Raw genomic sequence first — 18953 nt, forward strand, 5'->3', positions numbered from 1 at the left:
GCCGTCAGGGGCTGCTCTGCCCTTCCTTAGTCCTCTCTTTTGACCAAGGGCAAAGGAAGTTTGTGAGACACTCATCTATGATCTTCAAGTCTTCACCATTGCCAAGATTTTGCTGATTAGGAGGCTGTTTAGAGAATGTACTCTGTGGTTGGACAAGAGTTGGTCTCTCCTACTCCTTGGTGGCAGGGAGAGCTTCTTAATCTTCTGATGTGACAAAGACTGCATAGGAGCTTTGAAGACTGCACAGAATACACCGGGCAGCTGTGCGACAGGCAGCGACTGGAAACAAAACTTGCTGTTGGCTCTTGTAATTGGCCCCGAGGACAGGGGGCCTGGATTATCAAATCCAGGCAATGCAAATGTGTCCCAAACCCAACTTTTTTTTTTTTTTCTAGGTATCTGGGTGACTTTTTCTTTTAACCTACTTCTAGAGTGTTCTACTTGAGCCTGTAGTGTTTATATAGGTGCAGCCAGAGGGTTTGCTGTAGTGTAGATTCCCCTGGGCTATCAAAGGAGAAATTGAGGGCTGTGTGATGACCGTGGCAACTGTGGCTAATACCTTTAAGTTTAAAATGGTTGCTTTGGTTTCCAGAGCAGCGGGTGTATAACTGATGACACCCAGTGGGGTCAGGGTAGGTTTCAGACCATCTTTTCCAGCTGAACCATCCCTACTGTGGGGATCGCGGTGCGCACAGTACGCGAGGAGAACGAGTCTGTTGTCTCTTACGGCAGTTCTCCCAGGTAGTTTGTGTTCGTCTGTCTTTGGAAGTTTCTGGACATTTCTTTTCGGGGAACATGATCCTCTGGGAGGCTGGTGATTTTAAACATCTGAAAGCCTCTAAAATTTGTCTGGAAACAAGAAAACTTAGTGTGTGGCAGGTGGTATAAACCTGATGTCCACATAAAAAGTAATGTCCCAGTGGGGCACGGACCATATTGGCAATGCCTTTTATCCCAACGGGAGACAGCCACGTATTTTTTTTTTTTTTTTTGCCCTCAGGGTGGGAAGCTTTCCTGAGTGGAGTTAAACAGCTTTTGCAAAGCAGGATGGAGTGTCTCTGGAGAGAACAAACTGTTGCAGCAAAAACATGCCCGATACTCGTTTCCATTTCTGATGGTGTTGTAATGACCTAAACAGAAGGGTATTCCTGGTCGGGGTCAAGGTCTGATTAAAAAAAAAAAAAAAAAATCTAAGTTTGGGATTAATTATATGAGTATTGGAAGGACTTGTAGAAGAAAATCTACCTTCTGTAGTATTTAAAGGAACAGTTATTAATTGTTATCTATCATCAGCAGGAATTACGGGCTGAGGACCACACGAGAGAGTTTTATTTTTTTCTTCAGGGGCAGAAGACCTCAGGGGGTCAAAAGTAAGAGGATTTAGATAGGGAGGCCTTGTTGAGATGTCTTTTAGTTAGTTAGTTAGTTAGTTAGTTAGTAGAGAGTGTCAAAGTATAGTCCCAGACGAGGTTAGGGGTAGAGGGAAAGAAAAATGGCGCTGAAGGATCAGGATTAATCTCTCTTGGTGTCTCAGGTGGAAATTCACCACTTCTCTGGTCCGCAGCCCATCTGTCGTCTAGGCAGAAGCTCTCCCTTTTCTGCAGGCAGCTTTTTCTTGAGGTTTCATAAGAACCCTCAATGGGACGTCTTCCGATGGAGTAGATTAGTTGCCCAGTGGTTTGGTGACGTCTGTCTTTGTAGTTGGGAAACGCAAAGCCGGTGACCAACAGCTTGGCATTTTCCTGCTGTGTTAGTTGTTAACAGTACTTGATAAGGTCTTTTAAGGCTCCAAGGCTGTCTTTGTCCAGCTATTTCAGAATCCCAGCACCCCGGGCCTCCTGGTGTGCAGGTCACACAGAGGTTGCTTAAGTGGGACCTCACCTGGGGTGAGACCAGGAGTCCTAGCGGTATGCCCTATTATGGAGTCCGGGATCCTGGGCCAAGGCAGTGAGTGCTTCAGCTGAATCTCATGGGAACCTCTATTTGAGTTAATACCCTGTCCCCAGCATACAAAGTTGGGTATCCTGACTCGTTGCAGGGAAATAGAACCCGCATCACGGACAACCGTGGGACTTGTCGGTGGGCTTTTCTTCTTTCCCAGAAGTTCTCCTTGATTGATCTGGAAGCTTCGAGAACAGAAGCTACGTGTGGTGTTCCTCATGGTGTCTATTGTTGCAGCTGGCACAGCAGTTGCCCTTTAAATCAGCAGCTGGGTATGGACTGAAGGGATCTTAACCTGTTAATCTGGCAGAGCTGAGCAATTGCCGTCCCTCCTCCTCCTCTGGAGGCCACAAGGGCTGAAAGGAAGACAGACTCGTCGGTAAGGAGGATGAAGATAACACTCCAGAGGGAGCAAATCCCAAACTGGAACTCTCTTTCTGGCTGTTTTCCAAGAGTGAGAAGTTGGATTTCTACTCCTGGACTGACTTGGGACCATGGAGACTGTGGGGGGGGTGGGGCTCTTCTGGGAGAAGGGGGGCGGTGCCTGAGACGGAAGAGAATTCCCAGAGCTGCCTTTCTGGAAGAATTGCTGTGATCACAACTGCAAGGGTCATTACAATATTGCTCACTTGTTTGTCTCGGTTTCAGTTGCTCTTTCTTCTTTCCCCTCCTCTGCTCTTGAGAAACAACAATGCCGTAAAACATTTGTGGCACTTACATGCCAGGCATTGGGACTTGGGTCATAGAGATGAGCAAGGCGTGATGCCCAAGGCTCACTCTTCCGTGATTTATGGGGTTGGGGGCGAAGGCAGAGAGGCGACACCCAAAGTACAGCTCCCTGTTCCAGACCCTCTGAGCTCCGGATGACTTTCGGCTCCTCCTTTGGGCTCTACGCAAATACACAGAGAAAGAGGCATCACTTTGCTCCTTGAAAGCCAAGGGGAGAGGCCCCGGATAGTTACCTGTGGCCATGTGGAAGGAGAGGGGGGGACTCACATACCGGCGATGTGGCCTCCGCCAGCCAATTCCAGGGGCCCAGCACCCAGGGGTCTGCCTGAAGGGATAGGATGGAGACAGGGTTGGAACAAGGAGTAGAGAGGCTCAGCGGTGGTTCAGGTTGAGCCAAGGCCAAGGTCATTAGGCTGGGAGTGAAAAATGGGGCAGCAAGAGTGGTCTGGCAGCTAGTGGAAGAGGGCTCGGTCCCAGCAGCCCCACAGGACCCCTGAGCCTGTCCTGATCCTCCCCCGCCCCCCTGAAATCTGGAGAAGCTGAGCCTGGGGGCGGGGCACATTCCCTTGGGCTGAGCTGGCTCCTCTCCCCATGCCCTGAAAGACCCTCGCGGGGCCCCTGGGCTTCACTTTCTCCCAGGGCAGTCGTGTCCCTCCTCCCCACCTTCTCTCCCTCCAAATACATCTTCATTAGTAACCATAAACGTCAGAGTCAGAGCCGTTAGAAGGCTGTTCCTAGATAAATAATGCTTTTCATATTTAATTTATGAGTAGTTCTGCAGCCTCTTTGGGGTGTGCTGGGTTAATTAAGAGCTGAATTAGATGGAGCTGCATCTCCCTATGGAGACTCAATTAAAGTCTTTGTGACTGAGAGACAGAGAGAGAGAGAGAGAGAGAGAGAGAGAGGGAGAGAAGGAAGTGTAGTTGAAGAGAAGTGTCCATTGGAGAACACCCTCTCCGTCACAGCCTCAACTGAGGGCCGGTTGGAGGGGAGCTCAGGATGCTTGTAGTTGAGCCTTCTTTTACAGCTTGGAACCTTCTCCAGCTCCCGAGGCAGGTGGTCCAGCGTGTGGGAGGTGCAGGTACTCAGCTCCGGGAGCCAGGTCTGCTCTCCTGGCTGGCGTGGGGTTAACGCCCTGTAGCCAGGAAACCGGCCTGGAACTGGGCCACTTGCCCATCAGACACCGCCAGGAGCTGGATGTGGTGCTGGGGGAGCCGATCCCAGGTCTTGGGCCAGGACTGTGGCTCCGAAATGTCAACCCCCTTACCCCCCCCCCCCCATTCCCAGTCCCCTTTGCTGGGACTGAGCGGATGAGGGCCGTGTTTGTGCCGAGCATTTCATGGGCAGTTGAGGAAATCTCCCAGAGCTCTGCTCCTCCCTGGGACGGCTGGGGTTCTCGCTGCTAGGGGAGGCTGTTATGACAGGGGCTGGGCATTCCCCCGCCTCCACCCCCATTTCGTGGGATCAGGCTGCAGGGCTCCAGCAGTCTGGTCCACCCCTCCCATTCAGGGGTGAGTCGGTATAGAGGGGGACGCAGAATCCTAGGCTGCTGCCTGTCACCCACGCCCTCAAATATGCACGTGTGTGCGCGCGCGCGTATGCACCTTTGCACACCCCCTTCACGGCTCATGGATTCACAGAAGGCTCTTACACACCACGAATCTGGCACCCTTCGAGGAGCTGCGGGGACAGATATATACACCCCTGGACCACAAGCACACTCTCCCAGTCTCCTGTTCATACTCGCCATACAGGGAAGCGTGTCCCCACATCCCTGGAGACCCTGTCACATCCCGTGTGGCCGGATAGAGTCTGCACGCTTTCAGAGTAATAAACCCTGGCAGCACCCCCTACGTCCCCAGACACGGTCACCAAGAGCCAGACCATCGCAGCCTGTCTCCAGACCTCTTTACACGCTCACCCTCCTGCTATAAACCTCCGGCTGCGAAAGCGGTCCGTCTACCACACGCGCTCGTGCATGCGTGTGCACAGGTGTGCATGCACGTGCACGTGCCCACACACAAACACGCTTCAGCACAGGGCTCGAGTCCAGACTGCTGCTTCGCTGTGTAAAGACAGATGGAGCGCTCTTCGTGACTGTCCCTCCGCCTCCTGAGCGGTTCATTGTAGGACCTGCAGCAAATGGAAAATGAACCTTCTCGTGAAGAATAGGAAAAAGCAGCACGAGCGGGGCCGAGCCCTCCGCACGAGCACGCGTGCTCCGCGGACTCTGAGAGCCCGCCGTTTGCTCCCTCATCCGTCAAGCCCGCCAGTGCCACATCTCGTACCCCGGGGACCTGTTTCCCTCAAAGGGCTCCTCCCAGCAAACCGGGCCGAGACATGGCCCCTCCGTGGCCCTTTACCTTTGCCAGACCTTCGTCCTGTAGCCAGACGCGAAAGCTTGAACAGGTGGAGCTGGAAATCTCAGACGTGGGCGGAGGGGCTTCTCTGGCGCTCTCCGCATTTGCCTGGTTGCTGATTTGTAGCTTCCCTCCCAGTTTCACGGCCAGGTTCACATGTGGGCACAGATTTGGCTTCTCTGGCTAGTCCCGTGGGGCTTCTGCGCGGGCCCGGTTTTGTCCTTCCCCTCGACGCCTTACAGGGGCTCACCTGGGGCTGGGCTCCCCCAAAGCAGTGTTGGGGACTTCAGTTCTGACCTGAGGGCTGGGAGGGCCTCAGAGATTGTCTCTCTCCCCACCCTCGTGTACAGAAGAAGAGGAGGGACTTGACTGTGACCCCACGGCAGGTGAGGGGCAGACGGGCTCCAGACCCAGGGCTCCTGGCCCCTGCCAGCCTTCTTTCCTGCCCTTGGCTGTACCCGCCACCTTTGCTTTTCTTTCCTCGCCTTGTCTTTATCTCATGTAGGTGTATCTTGCTTTCTACAACAGACAGGTTCTTCTAAACGTTGTCTGTGAAGCGAGATTTCCACATCAAATCACGTTATAAAGTGCACCTTCCCTGCCCCTAGGGGAGTTTGCTCTTTAGGCCCTGAAGTTTGTAGCGCTGTAGTTTGAAAGGGGCTTTACATATTTCCTTTGATCCTCCGGAAGAGTCCCGGTGATGGCAGGGAGGGCTGAGAAGTGACCCCAGAGAGCTACACCTTCTGCCTCTCGTCTGCTTTTTGGTGGGAAGTCTCTGTCTCTCTCACCTGACAACTGAATTCCTCGTGAGATGAAACGCTCAGCTGGGAGACTGGATCGCTTAGTTCTATTTGGTGTTTTCCAAAGCATGTTCCGCAGACCATTGGTGCTGAGAAATCTCTGTGATGAAAGGTTCCTTGGTCAAACCAGTTTGAGAAATGCTGCGTATGGTCCCTTCCCCTTGGAGACTTGCCACACATATGAGCGCACGAAAAGCTCTGGGAAGTCCTGCTATAGAAACCTGCTTAATTCTGCCTTTTCTGAAACTTCTTTGGCTATAGAATCCTTTATTTCTGGTAACACCTGTCACGTGGAACAGACAGTAGGAATGTTGGTCTGGTTTATTGTCTGTGTTATTCTGGATTTTTCACCTCTCGAGTTTAAGCGCCGCCCACTCCCCTTGCTGGGCTTCGATCCCTCGCTCCCTTGGGCACCCTCGTACGACCTCAGGGCAGAGGCTGTAGCTGTTTTCTCTGGCTCCTTCAGAAGGGGCAAGAGCAGGGAGGGCTCACCGTGGGGCTGGACAGAGTGACCTGGAAGAGGTCAGGAGACTGAAGATGGACGGCAGGCCACTGGAGGTGAGACCAAGCCATCCTGGGGCAGTGGAGGGGAGGCCCGGGTCCAGCTTGCTGGCCCCGAGTGTCTGGCTGTGGCCCCTGATCTCATGCACTGCTCCCACCCCCTGCTCCCACCCCATCTGCCCCCCCGCCCCCCGCCACTGCCCCGTGTGCTGAGCACGCTTGGTCATCGTCCGTCATTCTCTTGGGAGCTGTTAGACACGTCTTAGGGGTCATCCTCTCCTCTGCTCCTGTCTTTATCACTCCAGTCATAGCTGGAATTTCTTTCTTTCACCTCCTGCCTGGACCTGTGGCTGGGGTGCTATGAGAAGTCAGCCTTTCCTGCCACCTCCTTGCCCTTGATCCCGCTGTTCAATCCCTCCCCTACAAGGTCCCGCCCACCCTGTCCTGTCCTTTGAGTGCCTGACCGAGGCACCTGTTGGATGATAGGGGTCGTGCTCACTTTGTGACTCTGGAAGTGAACCCAGGACCGGCTGTGCGATCTGCCCCTAGAAAGAAGGAGTGGATGGTCTCACATCTTTCCTGATATGTCTCTTTGAGTGCATAAAGGCCAAGCAGACCTCTGCTAGACCCCCTTTATTGACTGATCGGAACTTAAAGCCAACCTGGGCTCCAGGCTTCTTTAGGGTAATGTCTGCCTGGCCCTTCCCAGGGTGCCTGCTGTTGGCATTTTGAAAGCAAGGGCAGGAGCCCACTTTACCCTGGTGACTTACGATGGTCAGCCCACTGTCCCCTCCCTGTCTGGTTCCTCTACTGCCTCAGCCTGGCCGTCCATCGCGACGTATGAGAGGGCAGCAAAGAATCGTGGATGTGACACCAGACAGTTTGGTCTTGGAGAAGCTACTTTATGCCTCACAGAGCCTTAGTTTATTAATCTTAAAAATAAGGGAGACTGGGGCCTTCCTCACAGAGATCTAGTGAGAGTGAATGCAGTGATGGGTGCAAACAGCACTTTCTAAACTTCAATAAAATAAAGGCAGCTTGTCAATTCCCCTGGCCGGAGAATGGAGGAAGCCACCTTAGAGGGTTCCCGTGCAGATGAAATGTTGACGCTTGGCCATTACAGGTGTTCGGTAAAAATGAACTTCTTTCTTTTGTTCTTTCAGAGTCTTCCTCCTACTTGACATCAGTCCCTGGAAAATCCTGGTCTCCGCCTCTGACCAGAGGCAGCCTCAAGTGTCTGTGCATGCTTTGCCGAAAAGCATAGCGAGATTCAGGTCCCAGCTGCTGCCCTCCGGAAGCACAAGCTGCTCACCTCTAAGACTGTGCCTGTCCCCTTGGACAATGACCCAGGGCCGGGACTGTGACCCCTCTTTGGGCACTTCCTCTGTGTCGAATGTGTGAATGATTCATCCTGAAAACACAGTGCCCACTTCCTGCCCGAACACAGGGTCCTTCTCAATTTTTCAGCCCTGGGAATCCCAGAACCACCAGCCGGGGCTCTTCTTAGGGAAGCAGTCTGTGAACTTGGGGGCCACGCTTGTGTTTTCTCTTGGGTTTCACCCCAGCCTTATTCCCCCATCTTGCCCTCGGAAACCCCCGCCTTGTAGGAGCCTTGTCCCCTCTCCCTCCCTGCCTCCTCCTGCTGGTTTCTGTTTCTGGGCAAAGGGTATGACCCAAGGTCGGCACAGGGCAGCTAGTCACCCAGCCCCTAGCCCACCTCCCGCTCCGCAGGTGGGTCAGAGGCCAGCCTGGCAGGCTCAGCCCCTGCAGGGAGGGTGGCAGTGTGGGTGAGTGAGTGCCGTTTGGAGAACTGGAGCCTGCGCGGGGGTCGCTGGGGCCTCAGAAGGACAGCAACACAGACGCTGGCATTTGGGTCTGTACCTTTTCTGTCTCCCTGAAATGAAGGAGGCAGTGGTCGGCGTGGTGAACAACAGACGTGCTCGTTTGCAGTCCTGGGTGCAGGGTTCTGTCCCTGGGACAGGAGGGTTTCTCCCCCAGCAAGTGTCAGGCTGGGACTCTCAGTGCCCCGAAGGATGGACAGACGGCAGGGTGTGCTGGTTCGGACCAGGGCTTGAGTTCCCAGTGTTCTGCTTTGGGGTCAGTTGGAAAGTCTCACTTACCAGGTCACGTGGACCTCTCATTCTGAGGTCATGTTCCAGGTCACTTGGCGGGTTAGTGCCTGCCTACCATGAGCCCCGTCCTGAACTGGGCCTGGGGTTTCCAGAGATGAGAAATAAGCCCAGGGCCCTGACCTCCAGATGCTCCTAGTCTAGTGGGAGAGGCAGGTGCCCAGACATCGAAAGGGGCAAAATGGTAACAGAGGGGGGTGTGCAAGGTACAATGAATGCTACTCAGGAGGGAGCTGGGGCAAAAGCCTGGAAGGGGAGGTGACCCGAAGTGAGAGATCAAAGCTGAGTAGCTGCTCTCCAGATGGATGAGGGAGAGGTAGACACAGCGGGGAAGTTACCAGGCCAGGCTGCGGGGCCTGGGTTGACACAAGGCAGGGGTGGCCTGGAGCAGGAGGCGGTGTAGAAGAGCAGTGGGCCAGCCCAGACTCAGCCCTGAGCCAAGGACAGCCCTGGGGGCTGTGTCAGGGTTAGCCCGGGGTCAGAACAGGTGCCAGGGTCACTACTGAAAGCCAGAGTGCTCAAGCTCGAATTTTAAAAAGGCAGATGGAGCCTGAGGGCTTGCCTGTCGTTTATCCTGGTCCCTGGGCTGCTTAGCAGGTGAAATGGGATTTAGGATTTGGCCTTCTGGGGGATGGTGGCCTAGCAACGGGCCCTGGGGTCCCTGTGCTGTCCCAGAGCACCAGAATGCGAGCAAACCAGATGGGAGGCAGCTCATCCTGCCTTAAGGAGTGTGCCCTGAGGGGTTTCCCCCCTGCCTCCTCCAGACGTTGTTGGAGCGATGAGAGCTGGGCTTGGGCTGGGAGGCTCCAGGATGGTCCCTGTCACCAGGCCCCTCGTTCTCTGGCCGTCCCCAGCAGGTGCTCACAACTCTCTCTGCATGACCATAACACGCTCCTCCCTTGCCGAGGCTCACTTCTTTTCTTTCCCCTCCCCGCGGGACAGACTTGAAGCCAAGGCCTCCACTGGCCGCGCTGGAGCCCGCCTTTGTGTGCGCCTCCTCGGACCTGGCTTTGACTGGTCTTCGAATTTTGTGGCCATTTCTCTCCCACACACCTGTCTGAGCCCCCGCGCTGCTCACCCAACCCCTGCCATGCTGGACGCTGGCCCTTATCTGCTGCCTGCAGCGGTCCCTGGGGACCCAGCCTCCCTCTTTCCCAACCCCCTCTCCTCCACTCTCCGCTTTTGGCTCCAAAGGCCTTGCTCATCTCCACGCAAGGCCTGAAATCCCCATCCCAGAGGCCCGGATTTCTTGTTTGTTCGTTCGTTTGTTTGCAAGGTTGAGCAGACATGTCACTGGTGGGGGGGTGGGTGTCCATAATTGGGAGGAAGTGGGGAAGGAGGTGGCGGAGAGACGCTTCTCAGGCAGTCCAGAAGCTAAATAATAAAGCTCATAATGATAATAACTGGCATTTCTTGAGTATCTGCTCTGTGTTTGCTAGTCTGCTGAATGCTTTATTTAATACACTTACTTCCTTTACTCCTCTCAACAACCCAAGGAGGTACATACTATTACCACCCCATTTAAAACGGGGGCCCAGACGGGGTGAGAAGAGCGAGCTGTCTACCTGCTTCCTTGCGCAGGGGAGCGCTCTCTGAAGGCCCGTGAGGGCCTCCCTCTGCCTGCAGCCAGGACTGCCTCGGGAAAACCTGCTGGGGAGCGCTCTGGACCAGGCCGAGGGGTCTTGTGTAAAAGCGGTTTCTTCACTCCTTTTTGGTGTCTTGCTCTGGGTCCCTGTCAGAAGGTTGTTCTTGTGGCCTGACACCCTTCTCCCGCCTCCCAGTATGTTCCCGGAGTGCCAGCAGGGCCTGAGTTGGCCACTGGAAGGAGGGACAGCACTTTTTTCCGTTAACAGGTTCTTGACTTAGGTCCCCACCTGCTCAGTGGGTGGCAGCAGGGGTCTGTACCTCAGAAACCTTTCCCGGGGACCCTATCTCAACGCTCTTCCTTGGGGTCGCCCCTTGGCCCCGATGTCCTCCTTCTGCGGCGGGAGCTGGATCCCAGGCCTGGGGCGTCCCGTCCCCTCCACACTCACGGGCCGGCCAGGAGGCCAGCAGTGCCTGCTCTCTGGCCCGAGGACTTGGGCGGGGAGCTGCTGGGGCACTCTGTACCCCAGAGTGGGTGCCTCTCTGCTGTCTCTACAGCCTGGCTCAGGGCCCCGCGGGCTGCGGTTGGAAGGTTTTGCCCTTTAAAAAGATGTCTGTCTTTGAGAGGGTGAGGAGGCAATCATGAACGTGAAGAGACCCTTCTAGGGACAGATGGGTTCTGGGCTTGCTCAGAGACTGGTTGAGCAAAGTTGAACCACTTCGGAGAGGGGCAGAGATAACTCACCTCCAGGGGAGATTTTTTTCTGGAATATCCAGAAAACCAGGTGGGCTGGCTGCAATAACCCTGGGTGTTTGCCGCTCCCCCTGCCTCTTGGACTCTAGGGGGCTGCTTAGACCTAGTGAGAGAGAGCCTCCCAGGGGCTAGGCACTCAGTGAAGCTTGATGATAATCATAACAGGGGTCTTTTGGAGACAGCATTTCTAGAGTGGAGTTGAGCAGGGGGTGGGTAAAGATGAGAAGTGGGGCTGTTTTATGGCCTGGGGAGACTCACCCCTGTGAAGGGACCGCCAACAGCTCTCACCTGCCAAGGAATGACCTCAGGTGGTGGGAAGTTCTTACCCATACAAAGGAGGCAGGGCCTGGCCAGTGACAGTTGGGGGGAATGCGGGGGGGGGGGGCATCCTGGGGTGGGGATGTACCAAGTGTTGGGGAGCAGCCTGTCCTGGGAGTGGGGGCTCTGGGCACCTATCTCTGTGATGAGCTCCCTCTTGGAGTCGTGGGGTGCTTACTTATAAAACAGAGGTGTTATTATTTGGCCCTCCATCCTGCCTCCTCTTGTGGCTCCCGGAGATGACATAAGCCACTGACTTGACACTCAGAGCAGACCTGCGCCAGGGAACTTGGGGACCCCTTTTCTTAGCAGAATGAACCTCTTTCCTCCGTGTTCCACTTTTGATCACCATGTGGCCTGGTCTGTCACTTTCTGGCTTGTCCCCGTCGTTTAGGGGAGCTCGTTCAGGGCAGGGCTGCCCCCTGCCTGTGGCTGCCTCCCCTGCGCCTGGCATACACCCTGGACAAGGGACGTGGAGGTGACCAGTCCTTAATGCTGCCCAGTGAAGGCTGCAGTGGGCAACGAACTCCACCTCTTACAGGGATTAGATCCAGGAGCGAGGGAGGCGGGACACCTGTGTGATCCTTTACAGATAGTAAAGATGGGGTTCAGAGATCCAGTGACTTTCCCAAAGCCACTGAGCTTTCGGTCTAGACCTGCCCAGGTCCGTCCCAGCCTCAGGGGTCTAATGCGGTGGGGGGGTGGTGAGCAGCGCCCAAAAACCCGGAGTGCAAAGGATCAGGTAAGACAGGGAAAATCAGGTGGGTGACACTGCTGAGACACCACACTGACACCTGTCCTGCCTTTTCTTCCTTGTGGTGACCCTTGGAGACCTGAAGGTGGCCCCAGCGCCCCATGAGCCTTCCTACCTCTCGGCACTGAGATCTGGAAACCAGTTTTCCAAGCCCCTCGACATCCTCCCTCTGGGTCACCCCCTTCTGGGAGGCACTTGATAGCTTTTTATACGGCTATGCCTGGATGATGCCACTCAGTGGTGGTGAGCAGTTCTCCTGTTGCCCCAGGCTCAGGGCTTCAGCGCCTCCGCACCTCATTCCCCCCACAATCATCCTGACGGCCAGGACGCCTCATCGTGTTCCATTTCGAAGATGAGGAAACTGAAACACAGAGCGATGAAATGACTTGCCTGAGGTCCCACATCCAGGAAATGGCAGAGCTGGGTTTTGAACCCAGGCACTTTTGGAGCCGGCACTGATCGGCGGCAGTGAGCCACAGCCTTGCACTTCACAGAGGGCTGCCTGTCGCTGCCCTCCTGCGGCCAAGTTGGGCAGACGACCTGGGTGCACCTGTGGGCCTCCTTGGGCAGGGGCCTTCCTGGGTTTCCCTGGAGACGCTGTGGAGTGGAGCATACGAGGCAGCGACAGCAGAGGGAGGAGATAGGGCCGGGTGGGGGTCTGGACAGGAGCCCTCAGCTGGAGGGCAGGCCTACAGCACCCAACCTCGTTCAGGGGCCAGCGGGGAGCTGGCCTCTGTGATGTCAGCTGCCACTCTGCAGCCCAGTGGGGCCAGCCTCCTGACTCTCAGGCCACAGCGGGTTTTGCACAGTCCATGGTGGAGCCCAGCCATGAACTTTCCCCAGCTGGGCAGCCACAGCCGGCTGCAGTCTGGCAGAGTTGGAGGAGTGGAGACAGGCCGGAGACAGGGCCGTTTGACTTTGGAATTAAATGCACCGAAGCAACGGACGTAATCAGCAACTCTGGCGCTCTTATGCCACTTAATTTCTCTCGCTTTTTGAGTAAGTAATGCACTCCCGAGGGGTAAGAAAAGGGTTTATTGCGAAAGGTCTTCCTCCAGCCTATGTGTCCAGCAGTGTGACTCCTCTTCCCAGGGGCAGCCGTGGTTTCTGTGTGTCTCCAGAGATGATCTAAACACACACAAATGGATATGTATAGAGAGCGTTTTAAAACATGCTTGCGTACTATCTGGGAAACATTGTTTTGCCCTTTGCAATTTTTCATTCAACGGCGTATCTTGGCAATCTATATTGGTATACAAAGAGCTTCCTTAGTCTTTAGTTACAGTGGGTAATATTCCATTCTATGGATGTACTTCCATTTAAAAAAATGAAATGTAATTTACATACAGCAAACTGCACAAATCTTCAGCGGACACAGCACAACGCATGTTTGCATATGTCTACACCCGTGTGATCACCACCCAGAGTACTTTCCGTTGTCCTGACAGTTCCCTTGGGCCCCTTCTCAGTCAGTACCTCCCCCCAAGAAGTCCCCATTATTCTGACTTCTAACTTCTCAACTCACCCCAGTTTCCTTATCTTTAAAATGGGCTCGATGTTGGAACTTGCCTGGCACAGGGTAATTGTCCAACAAAGGAAGGATGTCAGGTAGGGATTCTTTCTGTCATCTCTGCATGGGCTCTCCAGTTACCTTCGGATTCTCTCTCTCTCTCACACACACACACACACACACTCACTCACTCACTCACTCACACACTCACACATCGTCTAGCCACAGAAACAGACCAAGAGGGTCATTGTGCAAAGTCCAGGCTATGTGAATGGCTCCATTGTTCCAGGTCTGAGTTCCCAGAGCCAGCCGGTACGGCACTGACCAGGGCTGGGCTGTCCAGTGGGAGGTGCCCATGACCAAGGGCTGACCACACCTGGCAGGACACCCACTTCCCCTCCTTTGCCAGAGGGAGGAGGGAAAGAACCTCAGTTTGATCTACCGTGGTCAGGGGGAGCCTAGAGGATGCCTCCCATTCTCTGCTTGGCCTCCTGGCTCTGGAATGCCAGTGCCTGGGGCACCTGCCGATGTACATTCTGAGCTGGCACCTTGGCTCCATGAGGTGGGGGCAGATGAGGGATGGGGACAAGGTGAGAAAAGGGAAGTGGACATTGAATGCTCACTTGCCCTTTTTCCCTTCTTGGTGAGCATGAATGTGGGCATCCTGAGGGTCTGGGGGATGAACTGGCCCATAGGGAACCACCTAGAGGCAGGCCTCCCCTGCCAGGTGGCTCACACCCCAAGAACTGGTCCAGGAGGCAGGACTTGTGGCTGCCTTTGAACCAGACTTCCCGGTGTAGGACTTCTGTGTGCTGGTGTGAAAGATGAATCTGTACACCTACCTGCTGGGCTTCTCCTAGATTCCACAGAGGTGGCAGTCTTGGCTTAGGGACAGTCTTGGCATCTATCTTTTGACCTTATGCCTGTTAATGCCCACCTGTGAGATCCAACGTAGGGCCCACTCTCTCTCTGCTTATCACCATCTGCCTGCAGGGAATGTGCCAGAAGGGCTTCCTACTTTCTCAGCACCAGCTAGGGTTGGGGAAGGGGTTGCCTTGGGGGCCAACATGAAGGGAACCCCCATAAGGAAGAGGTAATGGGGGCTGCAGGAAGAGGGCAGGTGAGGGTTATGAGGATAGAAGGCAGAACAGGGAGGGGCTGGCCTGGAGGCAAGTGAGGGAGCGGGGTGGGGGTGGGGGACCTGGAGGGTGGGGGCAAGGGTTCACCAGACAAGGATCCAGGCTTCCTTGGGGCTTGATTTCTTCCTGTCTCAGTTAAGAGACCACACTGGAGTTCCTGGGTATGTTCTAGGCAGCCCTCGTCCCTAGAGTCTGGGCCAGGTTCCTGGTGGTCTCCCAAAGTCCCAGCACATACCATCAGTTGTTTCCTGGGCCCAGACACCTGCCTCACAGGGCTTGGGCCTCTACCTGTGCCTTGCCAGGTCTCAGCTGGACCACGCACCCTCGTCTGAACCGTCTGATCCAGAGGCTGAGGCTTCTGCGGGCAGGAGCAGAGGAGGGAGCCCAACCCTGCCAAGATCCTGTCTTTTCTGGGCCAGCCTCCCTTGCCATGGAAACAGCCCAAGAGAGGCCTGGGAATTACCCAGGATGGGAGTTTTAATTGCAGCCCATGATCCTGTTCAACCCGCCCCCGACTCCCACCACCTTCCTAGCCCCAGGGCCTGTGAGATATTCCCTGTGCCCTATTTTTAGATCAGACACAGGGTCCGTAGCCCTCCTTAGGCCTTGTTTGCTTTTGGTCTGTCTGTCTGTCTCCTCGTAGTTCTGTGGCCGAGTGTCTTGGGTGGGGTGCCCTTGGGTGGGGAGCCTGAGGCGGAAGTTTGCAGATGAACACGGGCCCTGTGGCCATGTCTCTGCTCCCCCAGCAGGCAGGCTCTGGGAAGCACCGGGGCAAGCGCGGGATCTCGAAAGCACCACCTGAGTCTCCCCCAGCCTGGGCCTCCAGGGTTGAGCGTGGCAATGGCCAGCAGAGTGGCTTAGGGAAAGGTCAACATCTATGCTGGACCTCTTCTTCCTCAGAGGGCAGCTGGGACAGGCTCCTCCCTCAGCAGGAAATGGACATCTGGCCTTCTCTGACCTCTCCTTCCTCCAGGAAACTTTGGGAGACTTGGATGAGACTGGCCTTGGCAAGACCTGGGCTGGACCACATGAAGCCAGAGGAAGGACGACGAAGCCTGGGGGAACTGGCCGAGGACCAACACAGACCACTCCTGCCTCCCACCTGCCAGGCCCAGAAGGCCCGGAGCCCTGGGCAGGCGAGGGTGGTCTGGGCAGCAGGTGTTTTGTGGCTTTTGGCTACTTATCAGAAGTAAATCACTTCGTTTCCCTGTTTCCTCCCCTCCACCAAGATTTGTTGACATCCTCTAATTTACTTGGGGCATTTTGTTCTGTAACTGGAGAAGGAAAGGGACTGTCTGCTGGGAGCATTTCCAAGAAGAGAAGGAGTAAGGAGGGAATGGTGCCCTCTTCCCCGGCCCCTCGGCCTGCATTCAAGGCCAGTGGTGAGTGGGACACCAGCAGGACAGCGTCTCTGTTGGGAGGTCCTGAGGCCCAAGCAGATATGCGTCAGGGCCCTGGGACCGAGGGCCCCTGTGTTGGGAAGACGCTGCTTTCCCAGCCTCTGACAGCCCAACGTCTGGGGCTGGGGGTGCATCAGGAGTCACCCGCTGGCCTGGACATTAGCTTCCCCTCCAGGGTTATCGTCAGGGAGGTATGGCAGGGGGTGGGGCATTCTTTCTGGCCCCTGGCAAGTTCTAGAGCGAGAGCAGGCAAACAGGTCAGTGGTGACTGCAGCAGGTAGGCTGGTCTGGGAGCAACACGACATCCTTTTGAGGGATTTACAGAAACCCTGGGAGGGGAGGCCAGCGGGGGTGGTGGCTTTTCCTAGGGGCTTCGGCTAAGGACTTGATTGGGCAGGAAAAGGCAAGAGCAGGAATTTTGAGGTTTTGCCACAATAAGGTGTTCTTTTGCATCCAGGAGCTGGTAAGGCCTGGCAACATCTGGGCTCAGTGACCCACGGGGATCTTATGAGGAAGAAATGGGTCATATGTAGCTGAGGGACCAGTCCAGCATCTGGCCTGAGGTAAGGTCCTCAAATATTTGTTTCATTTCAACCACAAAGAAGTCCAGGTCCCTTGATTTATCCAGAAGAGGGATTCATCCAGAACACGGCAACAGTGGGGGATAAGAGGCCTTTTTCTTGAAAAGTGGGGAGACCCAACCGAAGGCGCAGCTCATTTCCTGTGTGGCCTTGGGGGAGTCTCTCCACTTCTCTGAGTCTCAGTTTGCTCATCTATGAAATGAGGGGTTGGGTACGCTTGCCTCGGAGGGCTCCTCCCCCTGTCTCTTGAATGGGCCTCCTCAGCAGGAGGGTTTCCACGTGATCTGTAGGGGAAACCAAGGCTGCAGAGGACGGGTCCACTGGGCCCCGTCTACCTCTGCCCTAATCTTCTCGTCAGAACTTTCTCTACAGGTGCTGTGGGGTCCCAGGCCTGCTGTCCGGGGAAGAGCCAGGAGCCATCCTCTCTGAGCTCGCTGCCTTGTCAGAGTCACTGGTGAGACGGGGGGAATTGAGGACCACAGCGGTACGTCTTAAATCAAAGCCCGGGCCATCAATCTCCCAGAACAGACTGAAATCACAAGGTGGGTGGCCCAGACTGCCACTGGATGGACAGGCAAGCGATATTAAAAAACTGGAATCTTGAGCCCCCAAATCCCTTAACCAATTTCCAAACACCCCAGGGGCCCACACGCTGGGGAGAGGAAAGGGCATGCTTCTTATTAGAGTCCTCCAGGAGGGTCTGGGGGCTCTATTTCAGAAACCATTCCCCACCCCCCCAATCTGGGGGCTTCTGAAGGGCCTCCTCCCTGGCCCACTAGACCTCCTGCTCTTCCCTGCAGGCACCCCCACCAGCCAGACTCACGGAATGTGGCACAGCAGAGCGGTTAGTGTGCCTAGCCAGAACTGCTCGCTCAAGTGTTGGCTGCATTGCTGTTCAGCTCTGCGGCCCCGGGGCGAGCTGCTTAAGCTCTTTGGCCCTCAGTTTCCTTATCTGTAAAACGGGACTGGGAACACCCCTTTCATAGGGTTGTTTTGCAGGTGAGACAAAACAATCTACCCAAAGCAAACAGCACAGTGCCTGGCACAGAGGTAAGACCTCAAACATTAGTCGTTAATATTAACCTTCCTATTATCACACAAATCAGCTCAATTTGGCGGTGGCGGCTGCTTCTCACAGGCTCCCCTGGTCTTTGCCTTTTTACACCCTATCCATCCCTCAAGCCTCGGTTTGACTGCCACCTCCTCCAGGAAGCCCTCCCTGAACAACTCTCCAAGGCTTCATCCTCCTCCGGCTTTCAAGGCTACCCATTTTGTACTTGATCTCATTTGCGGCAATGGCTCTTTCCCCACTTCACTGTGTGGGATCCAAATTCCCTGAGCAAAGGCCTCTGCTTTAGTTTTCGCCCTCTTCTTTTCCCCCTACTGCACTCGCCACAGTACAGGGCACACAGTAGGTGCTCATGAAACAGTGCTCATGCTTGTTATCAGCTGGGACATTTCGGGAAACTGGAAACAGAATCCTGGTGGTCCTGGGACCAAGACCTATGTCTATTTTTAGAGCTTAAATATTCTTCAAAAAAAACCAAATTCAAATTCCACTCCATCTTTACATTACAACCACACCGATCTTTTCACGTAGGCCAGATGTACATTTCCCTCCTTTCTACCCAAAATACACCAGAATTTGAAAAATGAGGCACTGGATCTGGAAGTGTGAGATAGAGAAGGTGTTCTCTAAACCCTGACTATTCTTGTCAGGCCGAAGTCTTGGGGAGGGATTAGCTCTGGGTGAAAGGGAAGGTTCTGATGGCTCAGCTCCGGGGTGTTAGAGGTTGGTTTTCTACGGAGGGACAAATGGGATTCTGAAACACGAAGTCCTTGCTTCTAGAAGGTCAGCACTCTTGTCAGGCATCCCCCAGCACTGCCACTCCGTGGGGGGCAGGCTGGGAAACGGATCTGGTCACCTTGCAATCACCACGGAGGATTGGTGCTGCCCTGGCTGCCGTGGGTGGAGGGCAGGCAGGGCAGAGGCAGGGCGGGAAAACCCACTTAGAGGTGATCTCGGACCACACCGGGTCCCACCCTGGCTTGATGGGGATCCGCTGCCAGGTTCGAGGCGGGGCAGGGGAGTTTACAATGAAGAATTTGCAGTTGTATCCAAGATAAGTGACCATTTGGTCTGGTGAGGCCCCGGGGTGGGGCGGGGGAGGGGCCCTCCTACCATCTGGTGCTGGGTGGAGAGAGTTTCTTGATGGTCTGAGTCCTGAGTCCCCCGGAGAAGTACAGGACCCACATTATCCTCTGGATGAGGGAGTGATGGCTACCCCGAACACCAACCTGCCAATACCAGTAACAACACGGTGCAATTATTAAGCACTTACGATGTGCCAGCAGCCCCTGTGCTGAGTGCATTTACATGCATTTTACCATCTGGTGTTTCACAGCAGCCCGGAGAAGTGAGGACCAGTATCTCTGACTTAGGGATGAAGACA

The 18953-nt window shown here is 55.0% G+C and overlaps 1 long non-coding RNA gene across 1 annotated transcript; it reads left to right on the forward strand.

The window, feature by feature from the left end:
• The first annotated feature begins 4069 nt into the window (after positions 1-4069).
• On the forward strand, positions 4070-9953 carry LOC128776149 (uncharacterized). The gene is made up of 3 exons (XR_008421148.1): positions 4070-5079; positions 7495-9188; positions 9225-9953. It is a non-coding gene; the product is annotated as an uncharacterized LOC128776149 (long non-coding RNA).
• Positions 9954-18953: the final 9000 nt, after the last annotated feature.

This window comes from Panthera pardus, unplaced genomic scaffold (genome assembly GCF_024362965.1).
Source record: "Panthera pardus isolate Hobbes unplaced genomic scaffold, ASM2436296v1 HiC_scaffold_12, whole genome shotgun sequence".
Taxonomy (NCBI): Eukaryota; Metazoa; Chordata; class Mammalia; order Carnivora; family Felidae; genus Panthera; species Panthera pardus.